The sequence below is a fragment of the Chiroxiphia lanceolata genome, chromosome 9 (genome assembly GCF_009829145.1).
Source record: "Chiroxiphia lanceolata isolate bChiLan1 chromosome 9, bChiLan1.pri, whole genome shotgun sequence".
Taxonomy (NCBI): domain Eukaryota; kingdom Metazoa; phylum Chordata; class Aves; order Passeriformes; family Pipridae; genus Chiroxiphia; species Chiroxiphia lanceolata.
In genome coordinates, this window is record NC_045645.1 from 22,249,642 (window position 1) to 22,277,051 (window position 27,410).

A 27,410-nucleotide genomic window follows, 5' to 3' on the forward strand; every position below is an offset into this window, starting at 1 on the left:
CATCTTCTTAGCACTTAGAAGCAAAGAAGGCCTTTGCAAGGCCTTCTTCCTAACTCAGAGTAGAACACAGTATATTCATCTTCTCTGAAATCCTGTTAGTCAGGTGTGTGAGTCTATTTTTAAGATATATATTTTCCTGCTCACATATCAAGCAAACACATATTGATTTGCTGCAGCCATACCAGGTCACAGGCTACGGAGGAATGTTTCCATATCTTATGCAGCTACACCTGGAATATGGTGTTCAGCTAAGTGATGACAAGGGTGGTCAGTGAGGTGATGATAAAAGTTTATAAATAGCTTAAGAGGGTGAACTCCAAAGAGGAAGAAGCATTGTTTTAAGGTGGACTGAACAAGCTTTACTGGTAAAAACGAAAAGATGTCCTGACACCCAGGGCCAGGCATAAGGTGCTGAATAAGACCTTGTACATGGTACAATTGCCAGCAGAGCAGTCTGTGCTTGGTCTTGCATACACCACAGGCATACAATGAATTTACTATTCCAGATTAATTATTCTGGTAAATTTCCAAGCACTTCAACTGCTAAATTAGGCCCTAAGTTCAACAGTCCACCAACAGGAACCACACATTGGGTGTATTTAGAGCTACATGAGACATAGCCCCGGAAACACAAAAGAGGAAATAAATCTGCCCAGAAAGAAGGATGGACACAAAACTTGACAAATCTGTTGCACCACTATTTTCTCTAGTTCTAGGAAAACATGCATGTGGGATTTGGGAAAGGTCTTTTTAATAAGGGTTAATTGGAGAAGTATGTCACACATGACTGAGTACCGTTTCAAATTACTGCTCACGCTGGCATAACTAAATCAGACAAATGACAGAATACCAAAATAGGGGATAGTCAATCTTCTTCCCTTCTATTTAATCTTTATAGCTTCATTATTCTCAAATATCAGCAATTATAGATTTTATGGAATTGACTGCTTCTCTAAAAATATTGTTATGACCATATCATAATATTCCCCAGAGATCCAGAGTTCTGTAAAATCTTTCCTCTGTTGTTGAATTATTAGTCTAGGCTTTGGAACTGCTGGTGTCATTTATGTGCCTTATAGGATGCAAAATTCAAGACAAATGACCCTGATACAGTCCTTTCTGAGCTTAAAACAAACAAACAAAACAAAACCAAAACAACAACAACAACAAAAACAAATTGGAAAAGAGAGAACAACCACACTTTAGCAAGCCCGGTTAGTTATTCCTGTAAAAATCATTGTACAGTCTGTAATGCTGTATTACTTTAAAAGTCAGGTCCCTATCCCTGAACCCGAAAAAGTCACTTCAGTTTCTCTCTGCTGCCCGAGTTAACTGCAAGCATTTCCTGACACTAGGAATGCAGGCAGAAAAAGGAAAAACGTCGACTTGAGAAAAGCACAGCTTCCAATCCCCACCCACCAGCTTCAGTCAAAGGGATGACTTCAGTGCCTTTCTTAACTAATCCTGTCACTGTAAAATCCTACAGTCATTCTTCCACACATAAAGGGAAAACGGACTCACTAGGAGGACCTAGACTCTTTCAGCTTGAACTGTTAACCAATGGTGGAAATGCAAGAATGCTGAAGTTGTGCCTTCAGAGCCAATAGAGTGGATTTGTGTGTCCCACATGACTGTGTTTCCTCTGTCTTTCACATGGGCAGTATTTAGTTCAATTCAGAACTGCAGATAGTATAGCGTGCAGAGCAGCAATGGGATGTCTGAGCACAAGTGGCTGACTTCCAGGCGACTTCAGGAAGCACATTTATACATTTCTCCTGAATTTAACTGGGATTCTGCACCCTTGACACCCTCCGACCCTCCTTGTCTCTGCAGAAGGAGACAGCGACCTGCACAGCACAACAAAACTGTGAGTACGGGGTCTATTTATTTTTATTTTCATGTAGGAACGCAAATATCTTAAAAATGTCAAAATGTTACGTCCATTAAATCAATGATTACTTTTCTTATGTGGTGAGCAAGTATCTAAAGTGGTATTTAAATTCAGGAATATTTCTTGCATGCTTCAATAAGAGAAAGGAAAAAAAAGAAGAAAAAAGAAAAAGCGAGTTATCCTCCAGGGCAGTGCCTGCATGCACACTGCATGACACACTGCTTCCTGACATAGCCAGCGTGCTGCTTTGTTCATAAAGAAAAACAAAGACAAAAAGCCCTACACACGTATGTTGTTCACTTTTATTTGTACTCTGTGTCTAATCAGGCCTGATCTGTCCCCAAGGGGAAAACATAAAGGCAAACTTTAACTCCGCCAGCAAGGGCAGCCCAGACTTTCCAGACATCTGACAGTTATTATAATTAGCTATGAAAGACAGCAAAGACACTTTGGGGCAAATAGCTCTTACATTTGGAACAATGAAGTCGAGCAAGGTTCCCATCCCACCCCTTCCACGGGGGGAGGGGGAGAGGCGAGCCAACGGGGGGAGTGTTAGAAAGGGTTATGGCTGGACTGAAAAAACACTAGTATAATATCTGGACTCACTCAGCATGAGGAGAGGCTTTTTGATAAGCAACTTTACCTCTAGATTGCTGCTTGCATTCACTCAGATTCCTGGTGGGGTGGGAAAGGGCGTGGGGCTCTTCACGGTATAATGTCAGAAAGTCGGGGTGGAGGGGGGCAGTGGAGATGAAGGGGGCAGAAAGAAGAGAATATCCATAGCAAGAGACATTGAAATTGCTTCCCAGAGCTTTACTGGCCAGATCTCCTTGAGCTCAAGTTGCTTTCTGGGCAAGATTTATGAGAGTTCTCAAACAGAAGCAACAGACAAAGCAGTGCTTTTTTCCTTCTTCTTCCCCGGAAAAGAAATTGAACCCAAATGAATAACTGTATAATAAACAGCACTGATTTGTGTTTTTGCTTTTTTTTCCTCCACATGCTCATTAGATCTTTAATAAGATCTTTCCCCCCTGCCTGCACGATCCTTCCCACCCCCCTTCCCTACTAAAAGTTGGATTCTGAAAACTACGATCAGAAGGGAAAAAGCAAAGACAATAGAAATCTGACTCAGTCCTGGTTGTGCTGGATCTCTAATAATGCATGAAGTGAAAACAGTTTTTAAGTGAAAGATGAGCAGACTTCTTTAAAAAAAAAAATAAAAAATTAAGTGCAATAAAGAGAAATTGTTGAAAGACTCCAGACGCTACTAATTATGGCTTAAATAAATCTTCCTGGACAGATGTTTGCTTGCTCCCGCTGCAGGGACAGGAACGTTAAAAGAAGCATTTTTTAAAAAAAAAAGGATTTGACGTGAATTTTTTTTACATATGATTTCTTTTTTTTTTTTTTTAAATACACCATTTTATTCTTTGTCTGCCCTCCTGTTATCTCCCCCTCCCCCAACCGCCGCCCACTGTGAGCTGAGACACCTGAAGGCTAGACACAATGATCAACAGAGCACTGCGCTCGCCTGTCTGGATTCCAGCCAGATTTTTTTTTTTTCCCCTCCACAATCAAGGAGCCTGCACGCAATGCACGGCAAGCCCCTTGCTCTGCTATGTGCAGATCAGACAGAAGTCTGAACCGTGCTGCAGGAAGATTAAAGCCAAACACAAGCCTTTCCTCCTTATGTCGGCCAGACTCAGTTTCAACTTTGTTATGATTCGTAAAAAATACAAAATAAGAAACTTTGTAAACATATATACACATTATTGTACAAAACATACGCACACGTACACACACTTTCCAACACAGTATAAACAGGGGCATCCAATGTTTCCCATTTTACTGTGATTTCTACTCCAGCTTTACAGTCAATGCAGTATTTTATGTTAAGTTCATGCATCACTTACATAATTGCCGTGTAGCTCTCAAATACTACGTAAAGATTTTGTGTATGCATATGATATATTACATAAAGGCAAATAGCTACTGTCCAGATACCCACACCTGAATGCCCATCAAACTGAAATATTTGAAAACATTTGGGTTTAGAGAGATTAGCGAGAGCTCCCAGACAGTTTTATGGTAGTTTTAAACAAGGCAGTAGCAAAATGCTTTGTAAGTAGGTTGTCTTCAAATGAAGAAGGGGAGCGTGGCAGGGGACTGGTTAGCTGGCCTTACAACCCCTGGCCTTCCTGTTGCCACAGACCAGAGAAATGCTGACTGGCCTAGTGTCATCGTGCCAGAAAGTTGGTCTTGGGAATGCAGTACTCCCCAAAATAGTTGCTCTACATTTGGTGTGGCTATGGGTGGGGTTAACAGAGACATACAGAGGAAAAGGAGATTCAAAGCATTTATTCTATTTAATTTTTAAATGTATGCCATGTGGACCTATATTCTAAGTTCTTTGGAATTTCATTGTCTTCTGGTACAAATTATGGTGTGACACACATGATGACTAATATTTATTTTTTAATATGAACTTTGTATGAAAAAGACTTAGAAGAAAATATATTTTTAAACACACAACCTACATACACTGCTTTTAATTTACTCCCTGAAAAGGCTTAAACTATATTTTAGTCACTCTAACAAGTATCTTAATGAAAAGATGGGAATTTTTCTTGGCTTTTTTCTTAAATATTGCTTATAAACACTACGAGGAAAGGAACTCAGTATAAGTATCCCATTTAGTCTTAAAAAAACTTCCTTTCCAAATAGCAGCAGAGACATGCAAACAAAAGGTTGCACGTAGTTGCAGCAATATCCACAGCAAGATTCCAGAATAGAGATTTCAGAAAAATTAAGCGAATCAAGAGCTGCAGTCAAATTTATATTCCCGTATTTTATTTTTTTAAAAGCAAGGGATATGATGCTTTTCTAAAGGAACATTTTATATACCTTATGTGAAATATACAAGCAAATTCAACAATGGTCATACACAAGAAGTGTGCACTTGTAAGCTACATGTATATACGCATGTTCAATATATTAAGATGATAATTTTCTTTCTACTTTACCTGGCATATTATGCTTTAAAAAAAATAAAACGTGCCACTTGTTTCAAAAATATATGTTGAAATAATGCCTGCAGCTACATTATGAAGTGCTGACTTTCATTTTCTTAGGGTAATGATAATAAGCAATCATATTTTTATCCTTTCCTAAAGGCTGAAATCCTATGCAAATCAATTCCTCTAAACTTCAGAAGTGATTTATACACTACATTGTATTAGAAGGACATTTCAATTGGCAATTCATGTAATGTTTGTCAGTGCAAAAGTAGTGACTAATCACATAAGAATTAAACATTAAACCTGAGAATATGAATACAGGGTCCTTGCCTCCATGTTTAGTTCAACACTGTCCCCTTCTCCCAGTGAAGTCTCTTGGGTTTTGTGAGTGCTGGGTGTTCAACAGCTCTGACTAAAGTAGGTAGAAGATACAAGTGACTAGTGTTTCTGTAAGTATGGCGTTATCCTCCTGCTAGAGGAGGATAATGCCACCTGAGATTTGGAGCTGTGTGTTCTAGCTTTTTAAGCAAGGAGTTTATTTACCTAATGTGAAACATTCTGACCTCTGTTTTTTTTGCTGACTTCTTTAAAATTTTTAAAAGCTGATGTTGAAACAATGCAATCATGGAAGTTCATGCATATTTATGACTCCATTCCTCAAAAATTTGGTATCTATTACAGCTTGTCTCTTAGCCTGTGGCCTACAGTTGGTTGTGCAAACTCCATGGTGCTACTCGCACAAATTTCAACTTCTAATTTCCTTTTTTAAACTTTTCTCTCCCCTTTTCCTCTCGTACTTCCTGTTGCATCCTCCTGTTTGAGCCTTTCCTAGTTCAAGCAGAAGTGCAAGTTTTAGTCATAGGAATAAAGTGCTCAGGGTTACCCTCAAAACTTTCAAAAGACTGGTAGTTTCACTTATACCTTTGCAGAGCTGAAGTAACTTGAGAACCTACCAGAAACATAGACAGTCTCAATAAGGTAATGGGGTCAAATGAGCTCATGTATTACAGATAGGAAGAGAACCGCACATTGCATTTTTATAGATAAAAATACAGAGTGTTTTAATGTAAACAGATTTCTGGCTAATATTTTAGCAAACTGTTACAAAGCTCAAACTACAGCAGAGTCAAAATGACTTTCAGCATGGTACAGTTAGACCAGATGGCCACGTGTTCTTTTCTTATTTAGATGAGACTTTTCCTTTCAATAACATCTTTCTTCCTGACCTGCTTAAAAATTCCAGCGAATGAAATCAGCACAGGATTTTCAATTCTAATTGACCATGTGCAGAGGAAAGGCCAGTAGAGAAATCAGTAGGACCATTGTAAGGCACACTGCATCAATCTCTCCTTTGTCCTGAATCTTTTCTAGTATGAGATGAAATAATTAAGAATATTTAATTTATATTATTTGTACAGTGCCAAATCTAGTAGCATTCAGGCAAAAATCATGGCAAGTTCCTCTTTTAGAAATGTGTGTAACAAGGAATACGTATGTGTATCAGACACCAGCCAAACAGGTACTTGACATCATTTAATGGCCAAATAGTAAAAGACCCAAAAAACCCCGTAAAAGCAGAAACAAAACTGCCAAAACAAACTCAGGCAAAGAGTGACCAAAAAGATTGAAAGGTGTGGGTGAACTAAAGCATGAAATGCTTTCCCTTTTCTAATGAAAGCAGAAAATTTGAAGGATATGGTGCTTAATCAAATTTTTATAAGGCACATTTTGGAAGTGTCAGAAAAATGTATTTTTCCACTGTCCAAAATGTTCACCCTTAAAACATCTGTAACCTTCAATTGCTATTAATTTGCCTACGTATATTTTACATACATACATCCCACCCACACTACGTGGGTTGGTGATCAGCCTCACTTGTGACTGTGTGATCTACATGCCAAGTACAGATTGTAAATACTGTATGTATCACACACAAACATTATCCACAAAATTATGTGCACAGATGACACCATTGCAGTCTTACCTGCTATTTTATTTGGCATTAGTGGGATATGTGTGAAGCAATACAACAATACTGGAAATTTAGCAAGTAGAGTTTGTAAAAGATGCACAAAGTTTCACCCACAGATTTACACATCCCATGGGTAAGGTAAGTGGTTAAAATGAATCTTTCAGAAGAAAAGTTAGGTGGGGGAAAAAGACCAATTGGAAGCAATACAGAGCAAGTTTGGTTGGTTGAAAAAAAATCAGCAACAGACTTATTACTGCTGTACTGTTTTGCACATATTAACTCTCCTATTCAGAGCTTAGTTTGACATTATGCTTGTGTGGTTGTTGGTCTTATCACTATAAGCTTGAATCAAGAAACCACTAAACACCTGTAGAATATAATTTCTGAAAAGTAATAATGAAAATGGCTTCAATAAGACACTCTTCTTCAATTAAACCAGGTCTTCATTAAAATTCCAGTAATTTTTTAAGTTTAAGGTGGAAAACAATCCAGAAGAAAATGCAGTGGGCAGTATGGCCTTTGCTATATGTCAGGCATGCAGTCCAAATAACATTTGCGTGAAGAAACATGCCTGAGAACATAAAACAAAGCACAGACCTTGCGTCTGGCCAGGCAGACATGGTAAAAGGTCTGATTTCAGCTCTCCAGCATGATGTTTCATAGCCTTGGGCAAATCATTTAACTCCCTGGCTTCTCATCTACGTCATATTAGCAGAATTGAAGTTTTGAATATGTGATTATTATTATGAAGTCAGCATTGAGATACCACAGCAAAGGGTATTGGAGACACCTCAAATGCTTGAAAAGAATAAAAAATACTAGACAAAATGGTCTTTTGTTGTTGCTATTAAGTCAGGTCATCTTTGGTGTGATGTTTCTACAACTAGACAAGATACAAAGCCTATTTCTCAAGAGATTAATATTATTCAGTTCTAGTCTAATTTTCTTAAGTTCTCCATGTACGCAAACATTCACTACTTTTTTTTTTTTGGTAACCTGCAACACAACATCAGAATATAGGATGAACTAGGTACTACTCCATCTGTAATGATCCTCTAGATTCAACATTCATGCAAGGCCTAACACTAAAATGCTGACTCCTCTAACGGGTTATTAATAGACTGTCCCATGGTACCAGTGAGACTCACTGCAGGTTAAAATGCTGCACTGCGTCACCAGGAGTACCAAACCTGAGCCCTAGACACTCACTACCTCTAGTGTTTGTGCAGCAAGGATCTGATCTTGTAATGGCATTGAGCGTATTCTTACTTCTAAAGCCTAAAGGTGACCCAAAAAATCACTTCCATGCTCAAAGTCCATCATGTACTTAAAGCATCATGCTGAAATAGGTCTGTAATTTGTACAGAGCACGTTGCAATGAGAAGCAAATACCTTTGCTGGTTCTGCCCCCATTAAATCCCAGTTTCACCTTTCTGTTTCTGTTGATGATTCTCTGATTTCCACCGTTGAACAGACCAAAAGACAGCACACACGTAATGTAATGTTTATTTGTCTATGCTTTATATTTAGTAAGTGGTTTCTAAGATTTTTAAGGTCTATAATTTTAACTTTGCTGAGGAGAAAGTATAAGCTGGGTTACCATTATATTCAAGTTAGAAACCCTTGGGTAGCAACACTAAAAATCACTGTGCAAGAACAGAAATCAGTGAGCCTGCAGTGACCATGAGATTTGACAGGAGATGCTTTCAGGCCACCATTTTGTGACTAACTAAAATGACCACGTTGCACACATGTAACTGGAAGTTTTGTTTTCCCTCCCTGAGTAAATATACGAGATCTCTGTCCAAAAGAAAAAAAAAATTATTTTCTGATGAATGTTTCTATGAATCAATATTCATGCACAGTATGAAAGAATTACTCAGACTTCTTTCAGGTCTCTTGTGTCAGTGTTGCTCACAAGATGTAAAAAATTAATGAAAAAGGGAATGTGACAGACCTGCTGAACATCTCAGCAGATTTGCAGAAGGGGTGGGGTAGTGAAAAGTGGGCAAGGGGAAAATATCCTGTGTGGAAGTACAGCCTCGTGCAGTGCTCAGAACAAGGAGAGGAAGTGAGCAAAATGTGCACAATTATATGCAACTGATAGGCTGTATTTCACCAGCCTATTTTTACTGTCAAGGCTCCAGACTATATTAGGAGTCTATCCAGTCTCTTAAGCCATGGGATGAGGATAATGGGATCTGATAAAATGATTAAAATCAGTTTGGTCTCATGATTTCAGCTACTAAGTGTAATAGATGCAAAACTGAAAGACTTAATTGTATGATAAAAGTACAAACACCTCTTTGTTTTACCTCTACATTTTTCCAGTTTAGAGAAATTGATGAGATTTTTCTGTTTGTTTGACTGAAAAAAACCAACAATGGTAAACATTTCTTGCAGCATCCCAGTTGAAACTGGTTTCATCTATCTAAACAAATAAGCTCAGAAGTAATTGTAGAAACAAATTTTATGCTACATCCCATGAGATATTTTACATAAAGTTTCTGGTTAAGGAACTTCAGAAACAAATATTGCTTTTAAGTAGTTTACAGAGTTTGATAACTGCCTTTTTTTAGAAATAAAAATCTGATAATTTTCCAGGATGTCTTATCCATACACTGAGTTTGTGCTACAGTTTTCAAGCAATATTTTTTTTAGCTTATTTGAAACCACTTTTCTTAGAGAATAATTTTCAAAAAGGAGGATTTAGAAAGATAAGTCTAGTGAATGACAGCAGTGAAGAAAAGCAGCTCCCAGGGTTGATTAAAATACTTGGAAAGGGTTAAAAATTCAGATCTTTATGTAAGAATTAAAAATGAAAGGAGAGTTAAAAAGGGGGAGAAGCGGGGGAAGAGCTAAGCTGCTGGTGACTTGAGTGTATTTATGGATTACTATGTCCTGAAAAGAAGAAAACCAGAGTTGTAAGATGACACTGCAGGGGTTGTCTGGACTTTTCACCAAGTGTAAAGTCTGTTTAGTCAGTGTCTTAATGCCTAATGCTGACCTTTGCCCTCTTCACTCCTCCCTGCTCCAGGTGCAACATTTTTGCAAGTGCTTTAACATTACTGGAAAGTTTGTGCAGGTTTCACAGGCTGCAAAGTGCAGAGCGCTTTACACAACATCCATTATGCCCACCCAATATCAAGGGTTACAACATTTTTTTTTATCCTAAGCACACACAATGATTTGTTTTACATTTTTCCCTTATTAGTATTACTGCATTAAATTAATAAAAACAAAAGCTTCTTTCTAAGGGTGTTTAATTTGCATAATTCTATACAACAAGATACAAGATTAAATATAAACTCATGTCAAATACTCCCCAGCACTGTGAATTATAGCGGGAGTATGCAACCTATGGTGGCAACGCTATTGATCTCCGTTAAATTAATTCCCTTTGCTATGGAAATGGAAGACAAAACCAGAACCCATTGCTACAAAACAGCCAAGCCACTACACCTCATTTTCCTCAGGAAAAAAAAAAAATTGATTTCTTGTAGAGTTATTAATTATATCAGGACTGATTTAAATTTTAAAGGAAAACAGCAGTTTTACAGGCTAATAATAAACAGCTAAACTATATAAGGTCTGTACAGTTTTGATTTACAAAAATAAGGAGTATCCTAAAATGTATATTAAATATGAAATGCTATAAATTCTACAGTTGTCAGCTATGCAGATGATATGAAAGACAGCACACACATAACAATATTTATTCATCTATGCTTTATATTTAGTAGGTAGCTTCTAAGATTTTTGAGGTCTATGATTTAACTTTGCTGAGGAGAAAGTTTAAGCTGGATTATCATCATATTCAAGACCATTTGAGATTTTGTGTTATTTCTGAAAAGCCTACCATGGGCATTTCCTGCCACTGTGGGCAAGGAACCCATTTTCCCCATTCATACTAGGCTGCCAGACTGATGGGCTTCTTTGGATTCTTTGGACCTGGCATTGAAGATCATTTTCACTATTAGTACATAATACCATGTACTAAAATTCACCCTATAACATCAGTATAAAACTTACTGGAAATCCAAGACTGTCCAGTACATGTTTCCTGCACTTTGTGATCTATACTAGCTAACTGTGCCTAAAAAATATTTAAAATTATGATTTAGACATTTAAAACCTTTAGATAACTGACTTGACTTCCCCACATTCCTTCCCCACTGAGCTATGCTGAGAAATGTTCATTAAGTTATAGAAAGGAGGGAAAGGATTGGTTAAAATAGGTGAATAGGAGCAAGTAGTTTTTATGGAAAACCCTACTAGTCAGAACTGTCTAGCCAAAATAACCCAGGATAACACAGCCTCTATGTACAGCATTACTTCAAGGTGAGACTTGCACAAAAAGAGTTCTGATGAGGGTTTACATATAGGGAATGTCTATGGCACATGTGTTTGCATCTGGACTGAAGCATTCCTTTTACTGAATTGTCTTTTGGATATGTTAAGTTGCTTTCAGGATACTGTGTCTTTCTAAATGAATATTTTGGTTTTTTTCCTATGATGATGTTATATAAAAATTAATTTAGGCTATTGTCATTATCTAGATAGTTTTAAGGGGTTTGATTTTGGGGGGACATTTTTCTATAAAACAAAATATTGGTGTTACTATAGCTGTTTATTCCAGGAGTAGGCACCCCAGGTCAAGGGGTCAAAAATATTCTGGGAAGTGTGTCCTGAAACAGTTTTCTTATGTTCTTCAATTTCATTTGTAACACTTAGACTACAAGAGAATCAGGAAAAAAAAAAAGTTGTTTATTGCGTGACAGACTATTTCTAGAGCTGGGCCACTTTATCTCAGCACAAAGAGTGCTCCTGTTCACGGCACAGCTGCTAACAACTCATCAACACTCCTTGTTTAAGAGTAGAGTACCATTAGAAGCCAAAACTTTAAAGAAACCTGAAATGTTATTATTGCAGTAAGCTATGCAACTGGATTTGATTTCTAGCCAGACTGTATCCCTTTGCTCCTGACACTGTTTACAAGACATATTTAGTGCAGGTGGTACTCTCCTTAATTCCACTGAAGGTCAAGTGTATTTGTCATAATTGTATTTTTTGCACAGCTGAGAATTCAACTACTTCTGCAGACTGAAAACAGACATTTTTTCTGTGAAGGAAACACACAGCACTGAAGAGTTGGACTTGAGATAAACAGAATGAAGTAAATTTTCACACTGTTTTCTCCTGCTATCTCATCAAGATCATCACTTTTAAGGCTGCTGTGTATCAGTGCGTGCAGCCATTTGCATCCTTCACTTCTAGAACTTCAGAATCCTTTGTCTGGAAATGTGGTTTCTTGCTTTAGGTGGCTGCTGTACATTTTTTTTCAGAACTACAACCTAAGGTTAAGTTCTTGCTATGTTTGTAAATGACTGATTTTACAATGATTTGTAAGTATAAAAAGGAATAAATCTAAAAGTAGTCAAGTTTCTAAATTAAGTATAGAAAAACTAGATTACATCAAACATAAATTCATTTCATGTTCTGCTATTTTGGAACATCAAAATCTTGCCTTTCAGAGAAGACTCATATAAAGCTTATTCTCTGTAAATTCCAAACTGATTTGTTACAATTTTCACGAAGTGTACTAAATCTGCAGGAAAAATAGCATGGTAGAAATAGGACACTACACTTGTGCCTTGATTCATTTACTCTTATGAATTATCAGCCTCTTCTACGTGCAATATGTGCACCTAAAATACAGAGAGTGGTCCACAGAGCCTTCTTCTGTGAGTACATATTTCCCCTCATTCTCTAACTTACAATCATTCCTAGTGCTTTTGCTACACACTTTACCTGAATAAAGAAAATTAAAGCAAAACATCTCTGAATTGTGCTTCATTATAGAAGTCTTTTTTATGTCAGTTGAAAAAAGCCATAACAACAAAAAACCCCCAAACAACCAGGTGTCTCCTTCTGTAAGTCTTATGTAATAGTTCAGTCTTGCATAACACTTAAAAAACATCTTTCTTCAAGCAAATGACTTCCTAATATATTAGAGAAAGGGATAAGAGATTCTCTGCACAGTCAGGACCAGAGCTCAGGTTTGCTTCAGAGCATCAGTTCACAAAATTCTAAAATTAGAGACAGATTCCTCTTGTGAAATCCATTTGCTGATTAACAGCTTCTTATCCATTTCTTCTACCCCCATCCAATCTGCTTCTTTAAACCACTCTGCCCTGAATCACTGTATTCCTCTGCAAACAGCAAAATGTAAAGATGGAAATATTGGAACTGGTGCCATAAACACAAAAAGTTACTCTAATTTTACTTAAAAGTGTAAACACAAGTAAAATAGTGCTTTTTATGGAGCAGTTTGAAAATACATAAATACTTTTATTAAACGGACACAGGAAAGGTTAGGACTTCAAATCTACATTTTCATTATTAGTGGAAACCTCAAAAAACAACCAGGTTGCAATCTCGTTAGTTTCTGCTGTAATTTCCTCAAAATACAAAATAGTAAAACAAGCAGAGTCTCGCGAAATTTCAGTAAGTCAAAATATGGAACATTGCAATTTCAATCCGTAGGATTTATCTGACATTTTGTGTCTAAATCCAAGCTTCCTCTTTCCTTACCTCACTGAGACCTTCACTTTTTAGTTGTATTTGTTTGTAATTATCAAGTTTTACTGTTTTATGTTATGACCAAATCCACACCTCAATTCCACAAAACACATTCGTTTTGTGTTTTTGTTTTTTGGTTTGGTTTCGGTGTTTTGTTGTTTGTTTGGTTTTTGTATTGTTTTGTTTTTAAAGAGGAGAAAATATCCCTCTAACCACTATCCTATGTCAGTTTTACATTCAGGGAATAAATTTTGCATAATTTTGTTTAGAGAATCATTCATCAGGTTATTCTTTCAGTACTAGTATTCTAGTTGAATTTTTCAGACTTAATCTTAAATTTGGGGTAACTTAAGATTTTTTCCACACAAAAAAAAATTAAAATCTATCATCGCTCTAATGAAGGAAGCGAAACCTGAGTTACTTAAAAAGCTGATGAAGTTCCTGTCCTTTTCAAAGAGGAATCAAGAGGTTTTAGGCTGAAATACTGATTTAAATTTGTACCCAAAAATCCTGAACCAAAAGAAATAGTGCAAAGGGAACAGGGACTAACACTGAATGTGTGTGAAGTGCATGAATCTATTCTTTAGATGCATAACTGAGTTGGTTCTCCAAGGAGTTGGCAGCACATTTGTACCTACGTGGGCATTTTTGTAGCAACTAGCAGAGGGAATCCCATTTAGCATCATCCCAGCAGGCTCCAATGGGTTAGGCCTCCATCGTGTATTTCCAACACGCTCCTGGCAAAAGGAGCCTGATGCCTTGCATACACAGGTTGTGAGAACATCAAGGCCATTGAAAGGACCAGTGGGACTTGGTCAAATTCCAACCTTTTTGTTGTACTAACAACTAGATCTCTACTTTGTCCCCCTCCAACACCTCTCTGCTGGGTAACTCACCATGCAGTGCTTATATCCTGTCCTTTCCTTTCCTTCTTTGGAACTTACACAGAACAGACAGCAACGATTTCCGGCTGGATACCCTCAGGATTCACTGTGTGTTTCGGACATTGCAAAGGGAGAGCAGACAGTCAAGAAAATCTGAGACTTTTATGGTAGAGGAGCTTGTGGCCTTTGGCTACAATATCTTAATGAGCTTCCTGCTCCTTTTTTTCCTTAGCTCTCTACAACAGGAGATGAAAAGCATAACGAAGACTAGAATTGTACATCCCTCCCTTGCCAAAGATTTGTCACCCAGTAGTTTTAAATTTAGAAACTTGACTTGGCTGTCATTTCTTTTACTGCACAAATGTAAAATAAGTGAGTTTAACACAGCATGAAAGAGAAATGTGGGGGAGACTACTCCTCAATTGTTCTGTTTGAAAACTCATATTTTATTTTATGACAAGTGAGAATCACTGAAAAAGGCATTCTGCATTGAAATATATTGGGCATACTTCATTATATGAGAACGTTTCTAAATGAAGTCCTTCTGTATTGTTTTCCATTTCCTTAAAGAAGGCCTCAGACTGTACCACCTGTCTAAACATATTTACAGTCTTTCCACGCTGTTGCAAGCCCACTGTAGTGGAGTTTTTGTAAGGGTCAAAGGTAGCATAACTGAGGAGGTTTTGTTTTGGTTAGTTTTTTAAGACACAAAATGATATCCATGCATTTTCTGCAAATGTAGCCACACATAAAGCTGGCTCATAATAGCAACATTTGTTAATCTAATTTAGAGATACAAACTTTCTGAGTGACTCCTAACCATTTGATATTAGTGCTACATTCTGCAGCTTGCTTTTGACTTACATACTTTGTTCTCTGCTGCCCTCTTTTTCCCATTTTTTTGTTTGTAAGATGCTAGTTGAGCCACTAAAGCAAACCCTGTGTATCTCCCAGCATACTTGCCAGGTCAATTTTACTTTTACTTCCTCATTCAAGGGGGAGTGGGGGGTGGGGGGAAAAAACCATTTTGGGTTGTATGATATATCCACATCTGAAGCCAGGAGCAGAGATGAAATCAGATGAAGCTTACCTAAAAATAGATAAGCAATTACTGAATAACCAATATAACATATGTATCACTTGAATCAATTTCTCAAAATTTGACAGTTATCTTTTCTGAAATTCCTATTTGGAGGATCCCTCCCCCATCCTCCAGGAAAGACATCTGGCTAGCACTGAATGGAGTTTAGTGTTTGAACATCCCATCTGGTTTCATCATGTTAACACATGATTCCAAGTCATTCAAGAAGTATGAACAATGGATATTGTATTCCATATAGTGCCATGTGGATTTAATCTTTAAAAGATGGTGGCACTGCAGAACTCAATCTTTTAGTTAAAAGTCAAAACATTTGATGTACTGAAAACTCATTTCCCATAGCCTCAGAAGCCTCACATTTTACCCTACTCTAAGAACAAGGAGACAATGTCTCCCTCATATAGTGCCATTGGTATTGTTACCTATCATAACACCTATTCCTGATAAATCACGAACACATTTCCTAAACATGACAGTTAAAAGCAGCATTAAGACAGCTTTTTCATGAGAATACTCATTATTTTCATATGTAAAAATTACTTCCAGATTGATTAAAAACAAAAGCAGAAGTTTGCTATGAGGTAGACTGAAATTGGGTAAATTTGCTTTCCAGAGCTGGTTACTCTACCTTTCACTGACATGAACAAAATCTAAAAAGTCTCTCCAAAGCAAACAGTATGTGCTTTTTTCAACAGACCAGCACAGTGATGCTGAAATAACATCTCATTTCTCTCTATATTCCCAAATAAAAATTCAAATTCCAGTTAATAACATTTCTTACTCAAACACTTCTTTCATATTTATCTCTTCATAAGGATGATTGACCCATGGCCCTGTAATACTGATCTTAACAAGTATTTTCTGTACTTCTTAAATGATCCCTGGTAGGAGCAAGTATTCAATAAGTGGCTTGTTATGAAAAGTTAATAAAAACTGATTTCAGACTTAAAGAGAATTATAGAAACCTCAAGTATAAGCAGGTATTTAAGTATTTGCTACCTGTCCCTTAAGTTACCTACACAATTATATCACTCCACTAGAGCGCTTGGGAAAGTGCGTGGAATTTACCTGCTTGGGTGAGAAGATGGAGAAGTAAATACAGATATTTTGGAGGGAAACATCATCTTAGTGGGGGGCAAACATACTTTAAATCCCTGGAAATGGACCAGGAAAAATGACTAGTTTATCCTCAAAACTGTGAAGCCAGAGTTAGAGCCGTGTAACAAGACATAGATTTGACTGATGAGAAAAGACAAAGAATTCAGTGAAGACTGATAAAGGCAATTCAATTGCACCATCCAACTTTTTCTAAACTCTGTTGAAATGTATCCTTTCTTTAGTATCACCATAATTTACCAGCCAACGCAAAGGTGAAGTAAATTAAATGTGTGGATCACATGACATCGGGATTTTCACAAAAATATCTAAATCAAAAGTATTTAAGAGGCTACTGATGATGCTAAAAGATCACTTTGTGTTTTCTGGAAGGTTTCTTTACCTACTGTGTTTCAGTTGGCCAAACCTATTTAGAGGATCAGGACTATGGTATTTAATAAACAGAAAGGGCAAGGGAATTAAAAATGTGCTCAAATTTATGCAAATGAATGAATTCCTTGTGTGATGAAGTAGATAAGTTCACAGCAAAGCTGGGTCGAAGGCTTGTTGTATCAGTTGGATTTTTTTTTTTTTTAATCTATGGAGATCATACAGACTGTTAAGACAGTAGATTAGCATTCAACAGTGTCACTTCTAGCTGATTACATCAGGGAAGCCACTGAAGTCCCTATTTCATGTGATAAGAACTATAAAATGTAAGATTGGAAGAGAGATGATCAGACTTTGTTGTTTTTAACAGTGTATGTTTTTTCACTGTCCCTACTGCTTCTAATAGCTAAATCTTTAATATATAATTGACTATATTCATGGATAACCACCTTAGTTTTACAGAACTAAGGGAATTGTTAATTTCATTTGGCAATACTCCTATCAACTCTTTTCAAGTAATTCTGGTTGAGTGCTCATTCAGCGCAGATTTATGCAAGCTATAGCAGACAGCACGGGTCAGAAAGTCCTCAGAGTCTGTTTGTCTAATTCAAGTACTCTGTCTAGAAAAGCATTGCTTTTGAGTACTCAAAACCTATTGATTCAGTTCCTTATGTTGGCAGGCACAAAATACACAATACTTTTCAGTTTGTAATCATCTGCAACACCTAAATTACTGCAAGCACTTGTCATACACTAAACAGAAGAAGGGACACTGAAAAAAGGAACTTCAGGAAACTGAAGTCCTAAGCTGAGTCTCCCTGAAAGCATTATTAAAATATATTAGATTTCTATGACCTTAAGTCATTAAAACCATGCAAGATCCATGCTTAAAAAACCCTAAAATCCTGTATTCTAGAATTTAGGTAGTTAGATAAATCTTGTTGGTTTTACATAAGCATTTTGCACAATTTGACTTTTTATAGTGACAATATTTGAATTCTCAGACAAGACCCAGAATTACAGTTGGTTACACTCAAAATCAGTTTCACCTCAGATGCAGCAACAGAAACTTAGAAACACAGCAAGACTTTCCAAGGGAGATAGAATTCATTCCAATGCTTTACTGCAAGTTTGACCGTGCTGGCCTAGCTAGACAACAAGAACTTGGTGCCAAATGATCCTCAATAAGATTAGCAATATAACCATTTAAAAGGGCAGTAGCACAGTGCCTGATATAGCTCTTGTTACTATATCAATTCTCTAATGGGTGGGGTATTAATGATAATTTTTTTAGTTCTTGTATGGGGTAAGGAGCATTTTCTAGAACATTGTATTCAGTCATCTTGCTCCTACTTATGATGTTTAACTTCACTAAAAGAAAATAGCATGCCACCACAATTCTATCTTTAACGAGGGGAGGAGTATCTCAGCGATTTGTTATGTTTCAGTATTAAGAGAAAACATAAGTGGCTTTATTAAATCTATCTACTCTTGCTGTATATCTACATAGATTCTACAATAAATGAAACTAACAGGTGGTCCTAATGTGAAGTCTAGAAATGGCAGTTGAGTTTTAACTTGGACTTTGATTATTTGTAACTCATGTTTAGCCCTGAGGAGAATCTAAGTGCATTATGATCCAAATATCTAAATTCGAACTTAAATCTCCTCTCCTTTCACTAATGTATCTCAGATATTTGTGCAGTGCAGACATCTGATATCTCAGTCTCTGCCTCTTGCTAATACAATCTTGTCCACATATAAATGGCAAGCTGCCAATTAGGGAAGTACACATGCTGCAATGCAAAGGAAAATAAGTAGATATGTCTGTATGTATTAACTACAAGTCAGAGTATTGTCTAGTGCAGCTGGAGTGAAAAACACTCCAAAAAAGCTAATTACAACTCCAGTCTTCATTATTATGAGCAAAAGCTTTTGTAAGCTAGGGTTACAGTCCTCACTGCAGCACATTTCTCGTTTTACGTCTTTGTTGTTCATTTTCCACTGATTTAAACTCTTGAAAATAAAATTGTGTCAAAGCTATTAAAACAACAACAAAAAACCAAGGCAATTTATCAAACTATAGTACAAAGAACAAAATTGTCTTCATTCATTCCATCACCTCTATGGCCTTTTAGTTGCTTTTATCCATATGTAGAACACAATTTCAACATAGACACCAGAATGACATTAAAATATCTGTTAAAAAATCCCATTGGTATAGATTGAAATGTTTTTATAAGCTTCCTTTTCCCCCTTCCACCAAGCTAGTGGTGAAGCCAGTAGAACACCCAGGCTCATATGGGCTTCTGTTCCACATTCAGAATGATGTAATATGAGAAACTCCCCCTGTTTATTCCCTGACTCCCAGGCTGTCAGAAGGCATATTATTTCCTTAATTCACCCTACTATAAAAGAAAGCAAACAGACTCTTTTGGTCACTGCTATGCAGTAACAAAGAAATCTAGGTAATCCTGTATGGTATATTGTACACACAGTTGTACATCACACTCAGAAGCTAGCAGCAGTAATTTAGACCAGGATACTGATGAAAACATATCAGGATAACAAAACTAAACCCCCTGTATGTTCTTTATCTGTATTTACTGTACAGGTACTGTAAGTATCTTGATCATCTATAAGGTCACTATATTTGTTGAGCCTGCTAAAACAAATAAAAAATAACCATAGTTATATTTTATTTATCCTCATCTCTATTTAAGAATAAGAGACTTAGCATAACTAAATTTTGTGGGCTCCATAATATGACTGTGCTGCATTCTCTCCTCATGAAATGGTTGACATCTTCTTGTGTGACACTACTCAGCATAAGTTGCTTTTCTGTAATTCATAGACCACTTCTGTACAGGACCGTTGCCATTTTTCATTTCCAAAAGCAACTATATGAAGTGATAGAACTCTCAGAAATGGAAAAAACGTGTCCTACTTTTAACTTAACAGAAAATGGCATTTCATCTTATAGCCCTGCCAGTGCACTTGTTCGTAATGTGATGTGATGTGTCATGTAGGTTGAAGCAAATTTCTTTGCCTCAAGGATCAAGTGCCACTTCTCACCAAAAACGTAAGAAGATTTCACTTCATGTTTGACTCCTAATTCACAAGTACTGCAGTCTTTGAATATCGGCTTTTCTGTCAAGCTGGAAGACGGTGATTCATAAAGTTAAACTTTGTGTGGAGTTGTACCATTTTTAAAGAAAACTCCTTCAGAAAACAGTTCTAGGGCTTAAAAGGGAATTTATAGTCAAAACCAGGCACACAGACTCCAAATTGCTGTTTTTCATTTAGCAGCAAATCGACTATTTTAAACAGATCTCTTCATTCTTCCTAAATTTCACTGAAACTTAGAGTAGAACAGAACCAGTTTTGAACTCAAAGTTTTGTGGGCTGGAAAAAGTGAGTTTTCTGCTTACCTGTGGTCACAAAATATTTATCAGTTTGCTGGTTAAAAAAATAGCAATGAATGGTATGCAGTCATTCATTTCTTTATGTGAAGGACTTCATATAAATTAGCAATCCAGCATTCAGTGGTCACATGTCTTCCACATACTGAGTAATGCTACTTTATCTCACCCTCATACAAGCATAACAAAGTGGCCTCCCACTAAGTTATTTAGTGTTTAATGTAATGGGCCAGAAGTACCTCAAAGTTGCTTGGCATAATTAAGAGCCCAAGATAGAACTAAATGCGTAATTTGTGGGAAGCTTCTGCAAGTAACCTTATGTGTAACAGTACCTACCTAAATAATTTCTAGTAAAAAAAGCTTTCAGTCCATTTTGGACAAGTACAACTACCTATGCCTACTTTTCTAATAAAATACCCAGTGAAACGGTTTAATAAAACACAAAATGCCTTAAAACCTGTCCTCTAGATAAAGGTAGAACTATCACAATCCCAGGTCCAAATCTACTTTTAGGTGCTTTAAAAGAAAATTACAGATGCTACCAAGTTATGCAAATTTATTCACAAATAATTTAGGGAGAAGGAGGGGAAGGATGGCTTATGGACTTTGATTAGTGTAGCCATGATTTAAAGTAATTCTGCTGCTGTCCAGAAGATTATGCCATCACAAAATAGGGTGATACCTCTAACAAGCAGAGAAGAAAAAGATGATCTCAGCCTCTGCTTATGACCAGAGCTAAGCCAATGCATAGCTGACAAAGGGCATCTGGTACCCTTTTGCCAGGTCTTTGAACTCTTCATCAAAGTATTATAGATGAGAATGCTAAGGAGATGCCAACTCTTCTTGAAAATATCTTCACCTTTACCAAAATTATTACAGGTTTGCCATTTTCCAACACTAGAAGTTGTCTTACAAGATAAAATAGGGGTTGTTTATTATAGAGTTATAGAAAAGAGTACTTTCCAACAAAAGATGGTTGTTTCTTTACAAAGATGAAATTCCATTAAATTAGAAAGATTTATATGTTAAAAGAGAGAGACACAAATATCTTCCCTTTATTAAGAAGTACATGACACCGTGCTTGGGATTAAAAGGTGGAGACTGACAAAAACCCCTCCAAAAAACAAACCCAAACACGAATAAAACATTAATGCACACTACTCTACATACTTTAAATCATTCTCTTACTTTAGGCTGTTGCTTTTTTTAACATGAATTTTTACAGAAGATTCTCTACAAACTTTAAGGCAGAGAAACCAGTGTAACACTTTTTAAGAAATGAGTATGTAATTCTGCATCTTTTGGTGACTAATAGGAAGAACCTTATTAACAGTCAATCAAATAAAGTAACAGAAGGAACACAAAGGAGGCCTCAGTTTGCTAAGTACTGCTTGTCTTTGCTGAGAGAAATTTTGTCTAGAAGCACTGAAAATGCAGAGTCAGAGCATTCCCTATGCCATGTTAGAACTCGGTGTCATGAGGTAAAACATTTTTCCTGGTATAGAGTTATTTAAAACTTTTCCTCATAGCTAAAAATAATTAAAATGAACTGTTAAAACCTCTTCAATGAACCAATTTCACTACAGCAGAATATAGTATCTGCTGCAGCATCAACACTGACCAGGGCATGCCCTGTTCTGCACCTTTATCAGAGTGACTCGTGATGGCCAAATTCTTTCAAGCAGCCAGAACTCAGTGTACAGCAACATACATCCTCACAGACTTTTGTTACCATCCCAACCGTGACATTATTGCAGGTGAAAAGAGACTGAAATTCTGGAAGTGAAACTAGATGGAGAAGAAACATTGAAAAATATTACATGTCCTAACTTGAAGGCAAGAAGCATTTCAATGTCCATATATGCTAATTTAATTAATAAAATGAGATATTAGTAAAAAACAAGACTCACTCCATGCAGCAAAGCATTATTCAGCATATGGTGAAGAAAACGATTTATGAAAAAAAAAATTGTTGCTAAACAGTATGATATACTCCTTAAACAAGTTTACCATATCTGTCCCACTTCCTATAACAACTTTATTTAGGGAAAAAGTACCATACAGAGCTTGGAAAAAACCCATAAAATTCTGGGATTATTATTTAGCAAAACTCCCTTTCTGTACCAGAAATGAAAGCTTCTACTTCCACCTATGTCAGTAACAATATAATAAAAGATGAGGCACTGGCTACTCACAAAAGAAAATAGTATTTGTTCTTTGTGCGAATGGAAAATTATCTCCTTTCAGGGAAAAAAGGAGTGGAAGAGGAAAGTATCCTTGAACTTTATGCTGTCTCCCTATATGTTTTACTATAAAAAACAAAAAAACACTACTTATTTAACTGGTGACATTGTATTTAGATTTCTTGGCAGAAATAATGTTTCTGGAAAGCAGCAGGCCAAGGTAGTTACAAAAGCCTTTACGAGAACATTTTAAACAAACAAAAATCGAGTTTCATCCTCACATATTCCCATCTCCTGACTTTTCAAAAAAATACAGGTAGCTGTGTTTAAAGGACTAAAATTGTGCTACATTTCAATTTGATGGGTCTGAACTTAAAGTAGGACATCAAGAAATAATAGCAGCAGGTATTCCCCTACTCCTCTGCTGCCAAAAAAAGATGCAATTCTATTACTTCATCCTCTGATTGAAAGTGGTGCATGTCAGTTTGAGTTTCTAATGGTTGAAAAGTGCATTACGGGAAATTTTACATTTGTTTTGGATTTAAATCACTGTTGTGTATAAAGGACAAGTTTTGACTTACAGAATGTGCATTTGGAATATTGGAATTTGTTTTCATTTTTGACTCCAATACTGACTGTCATGGTAGAGAGAACACGGTGAGGAATCTCAGGGCATAGTCCCTCCTTCTGAAGCCTTTCTAGGATGTATGACAGAAATACTTTGGAGAGCTGGGAGCCTTCAGCATCCACAGCATCAGTTGACTCTTTCTTCTGAAATAAATGCAGCAATAAGTGTCCATCCCTTTCAAAGATTCAAAAAAATTATTCTGTCTAATGTTAGCAGGTACCTTCTGTTCCCTACTTTACAAAGGAGAAACTGAAAGTCTACATTTCTTTTTTAATTGAATCTCTGAAGTGAACAGCTTTGGAAATTAAACGCCGGGACTCACATATCCTATTGGCAATCCATGGTAGTTCAGAACAGTTTTTCCATCACAGTGCTTACTGACAGCCTGGAGAGCTTCTGCACACAGTAGGATGAAATTTCCAAGAGGCAACCAATAGAAGTCATGCTAGAAGTAACATTTGGGGCAAATTCTTTAAGTCTTAATCCATCTGCATGCTTATACTTTAACACATTCACAGTAATTTAAAGTATTTTTCACCTATACAATCATTATTTAATTTAAAAGGACGTTTAACAGGAATATCTTCTTTAAATTATTTGCCAAACTGAGTCTATTGCTTAAAAGTAATCAGCTTTCTAACTTCTGTGAACTAAAGGGATTTTCAAAGGAGTTCCTACCCCAAATGTGAAACACTATGAAAATAAACCCTTAAAATACTTAAATAACAGTCCTGAATCTAATTAGAAATTTTAACATTTGAATATGAACGTAAATTCCTTTTCCTTTATTTTCTTCTAGTTAGGTTTCTCACAAGGAGCCTGCTGCTGAATCAGAAATAAATCTTTACCCTTAAGTTAGAAAATATTTAAAAATGGTGGAGAAGGGATGCATCAGGTCCAATCATAAGCACAGAGACAAAGTATGCTAAAAGTAATTAACAATCCTAGAGGACAAAAAGAAATATTGTATTAAAAGGTGTGGTATAATCAATTACTTTGAACCTTGCAATGTCAGAGTAGACTTTGGATAATACACTATTTAAAGCAGTCTTCATCCTTTTGGAAAAAGGATACCATATAAAATAAACAGGAAATCTAGATAATATCCTGGAAACTGCTAGTTATCAAGAGTTTCCCTTGGAAACTATGTACCTATAAGTTTAAAGATAGCAGAAGTTTGCTACCAATACCAAGTCCTGTTAGGATTGTAGTTTTTCCTATCAGCACTTTTTAGATTAAATGGGGCTATATCAGGAACCTTCTACTATTTACTGTAGTCATTAATCTCTCTGAAATATGCATTTAAGCAATCTACATGTACCAGTGCACACAGCACTGCTAATATATAACCTGATAATTGAAAGAATTCAAACTGTCCACTGTTGAATCACCTTTCTTTCCAAAAGAAGGCACCCTAAACATGGAAATTTTCACACATCAAAAGCCTAATACAAAGATCAGGTTTGATATAAGAATACTTTCTGAGATGTGAAATTGAAGATATTCAAGTTAGTTATTAAAAAGGCTTGTGTATTGTTTTCTTTTTAATTAGAAAATTTCCTAACCCTACATGCTGCACATAATAGATTTAGACACATGATTTTCAAACGTCTCAAACATCAAAATAAATGAAAAATTAATGCCATTTTATATAAAGTTTTACTGTGTAGGGTAACTTTTTTGTGGTAAAGAAAATACACCTTTTCCACAATAAACTTCGCTCGGGAACTGACTAGTTATTACAGTTCTGAGCTAGGGATAAAAGTTGACATAATACCTTATAGTTACCCTGAAAATGCGCCTTCAGCAGCTGTCTCTGACTTTTTACTGTTACAATAGGCATTTGAAGTGACATCTGAGCTATTTATTTTCAGTAAGAACCCAAGCACTTGTGTCAAGTAGTACCACATTCCACAGGCTGTCTCATTTAAAAGCTGTAAGTCTAGCTAGATACTGGCATGCATGATTCAAGGTGACAGAACTCAGTACTTAACAGGAGAGGAAAACACATTTGGAAAATAACACAAGTCCAATTATGAACTCTGGAAACATACAAACTCATTGAGTGGAATGGAAGAAGCCTATACTGAAGGTTAGGTAACCGGGCTCGAATCTCTCGCTTAATCAGTCAACAATAAAAGAATATCTGCCAGTAAAGACTTTAACCTGACATGGTACGGTAAATGGCGTGGCCTTCTTTTTGGATATAGCCTGTTGCTTTCATAGTATAAGCTACAATCAGTGGAAAAAATAACTAAGTTACGGGATACAATGTTGGGGTATGTTCTTTGAATTTACTGAATTCCTTCCAAAATGCCTTATGGTGGACTATTTAGTATTCATCACCATGCTTCTCTACAGCAACGGCTGTTAATCTTCTAAAATATACAGAAAAGGAAAAACATTAGCTCTACAAACAAGCTTATTTTGTCCTATCTTGTCATTTTTAGTAGAAAGTCCAACAGCTCATCTACAGGGGGAAAAAAATTAGCAGTTCACTGTAAATTAAACAGCTAAAGCAGGAATTTACTGTCTAGTGTATCTAAGAATCAGTGAAACAAATTCACTTTTCTTCTCTTTTCAAGGTCAGCACCAAGATGACAAACAGTCTGTATTACACAGTTGTATCATATAGTCAGCATACCAGACGATGAACCCATAATTCAACGAGCTCAGACTTAAGGTCCAGCACAAACACAGAGTTAAATGTGCTTTCCAGTACTTCTGAATATTGCATTCAGTCATCGGTGCTCCCTAGGAAAACAACCACCCCCCTCAACTACACACACAGAAACCTCCTCCTTTTCCTTCCCCTTCAACCTCCCCCTCCAGCGTAACCCAAAAACCAAAGAAGTCAGAAGTATAGCAGGCAAGGGCCAGACTGAATTTTTGTCTGCACAACGTGGAGTTACTGAAATGAACTGAACAGCTGACTGAGATACATAGCACTCCTCTGGTTTTACACTGGTACAGAAGAGATGAGGATCTAACTCCCCTTTTGTTGTTTAACTGATTTTAACGAGAGGAATTGGGGAGGAGGAGGGAAGGGTTTCCAACTACTTTCTGAAAAGGTAACTTTGAAGGGAAAATGCAGTCTTCAAAAAGGAAGAAAATTAAAAGCTTTTCTCAAGTTTCCTTTCATTTCTTATCTTCCTAAAATACATACATACAGTTTGTTCCAGGAGATGTCTGAAATGCCTTCTGGTAGCTTTTAAATAAACATGAAAATCTCCTTTTGAGTTCAAAGAATTTCAAATAATGACAAGGGAACAGTTCTTGGATGGTAACACAGATGTAAACAAAGGTCACGAATCACTCTCAATAATTAAAATGCATTATCACTACTTCTGGACTTTTAGTCTGCTATCACATAACTGAATTAGACTTGAGCAAAGCTCTAATGTGCTTCCACAGCAATCTTTTCCTGTACACTAAAACCAACAGACCTCAGCTACATTTCTCAGCTAGGAGCTAATGTTTCTGGGTACATGTTACTGTTGCAGTTTCATTTGTCAGTAAAGCCTTATTTACTTGCTTCCTGTTATTAATTATGGGAAACAGGATCTCTTCAAACTGTAGGAGAGGTTCTTTTAACTCCTGTCTAGACTTTTCAAGACAAAATATTGATGAGCCCTTTAATGTTCGTGCAGAGACGGAATCTGAGCAAAAAAACCCCATCGCTACCTCAAACAGCTTAAGAACTTCTTATCACACTTTCACAATTAAAAAAAAAAATCCTTTAAATCACTCGGGCTCACATCCTTATTGTTAGTCACTGAAGTAAGGTTTCCTTTCATAGTTGGATACTTTCTTCATCTGTCACACTGATTAATTAACAGCTCACAGTATGAGCCCTGGGCTTAAATAGCCTACTGAAACGAGGAGGAGAGATCAATGTTAATATTCCATAAAAAACTGAAGAGGAAAAATGCTTTCTTTAGTCTGAAGGGATCTGTCTTCTAATAAAAAAAATTAACTAATTTCTGTTTGGTTACATTACCCAAGGAGATGAAAGCACCCGGCTTGCAAAGGGAGATTGCAGTGAAGGATTAGGACAAAAGTTAGAGAAGACTTAAACGTTTTAGATTAAGCTGTTGGTTGGAAACAACCAGGTCTTGAATACCAGTGAAATTATTTTCATCATCATTAAGACAAAAAAAGAAGCCAGTTTATCAGCACACAACGAACAAATCTATAAAGTCACGGTGTCATTGCCTGTAAAGATATAGGGGGAAAAGGCATGCAAT

General features: G+C 36.6%; 1 long non-coding RNA gene across 6 annotated transcripts in view; it reads left to right on the forward strand.

The window, feature by feature from the left end:
- The first annotated feature begins 1,451 nt into the window (after positions 1-1,451).
- Positions 1,452-27,410, forward strand: part of LOC116791004 — a 59,931-nt gene continuing 33,972 nt past the window's right edge. For 4 of the 6 annotated variants that reach the window (XR_004358589.1, XR_004358588.1, XR_004358593.1 and 1 more), the window contains exon 1: positions 1,452-1,867. This is a non-coding gene — a long non-coding RNA (uncharacterized LOC116791004). The remainder of the gene's footprint in view (positions 1,868-27,410) is intronic. The other 2 variants (XR_004358592.1, XR_004358590.1) reach the window with 2 other exon arrangements.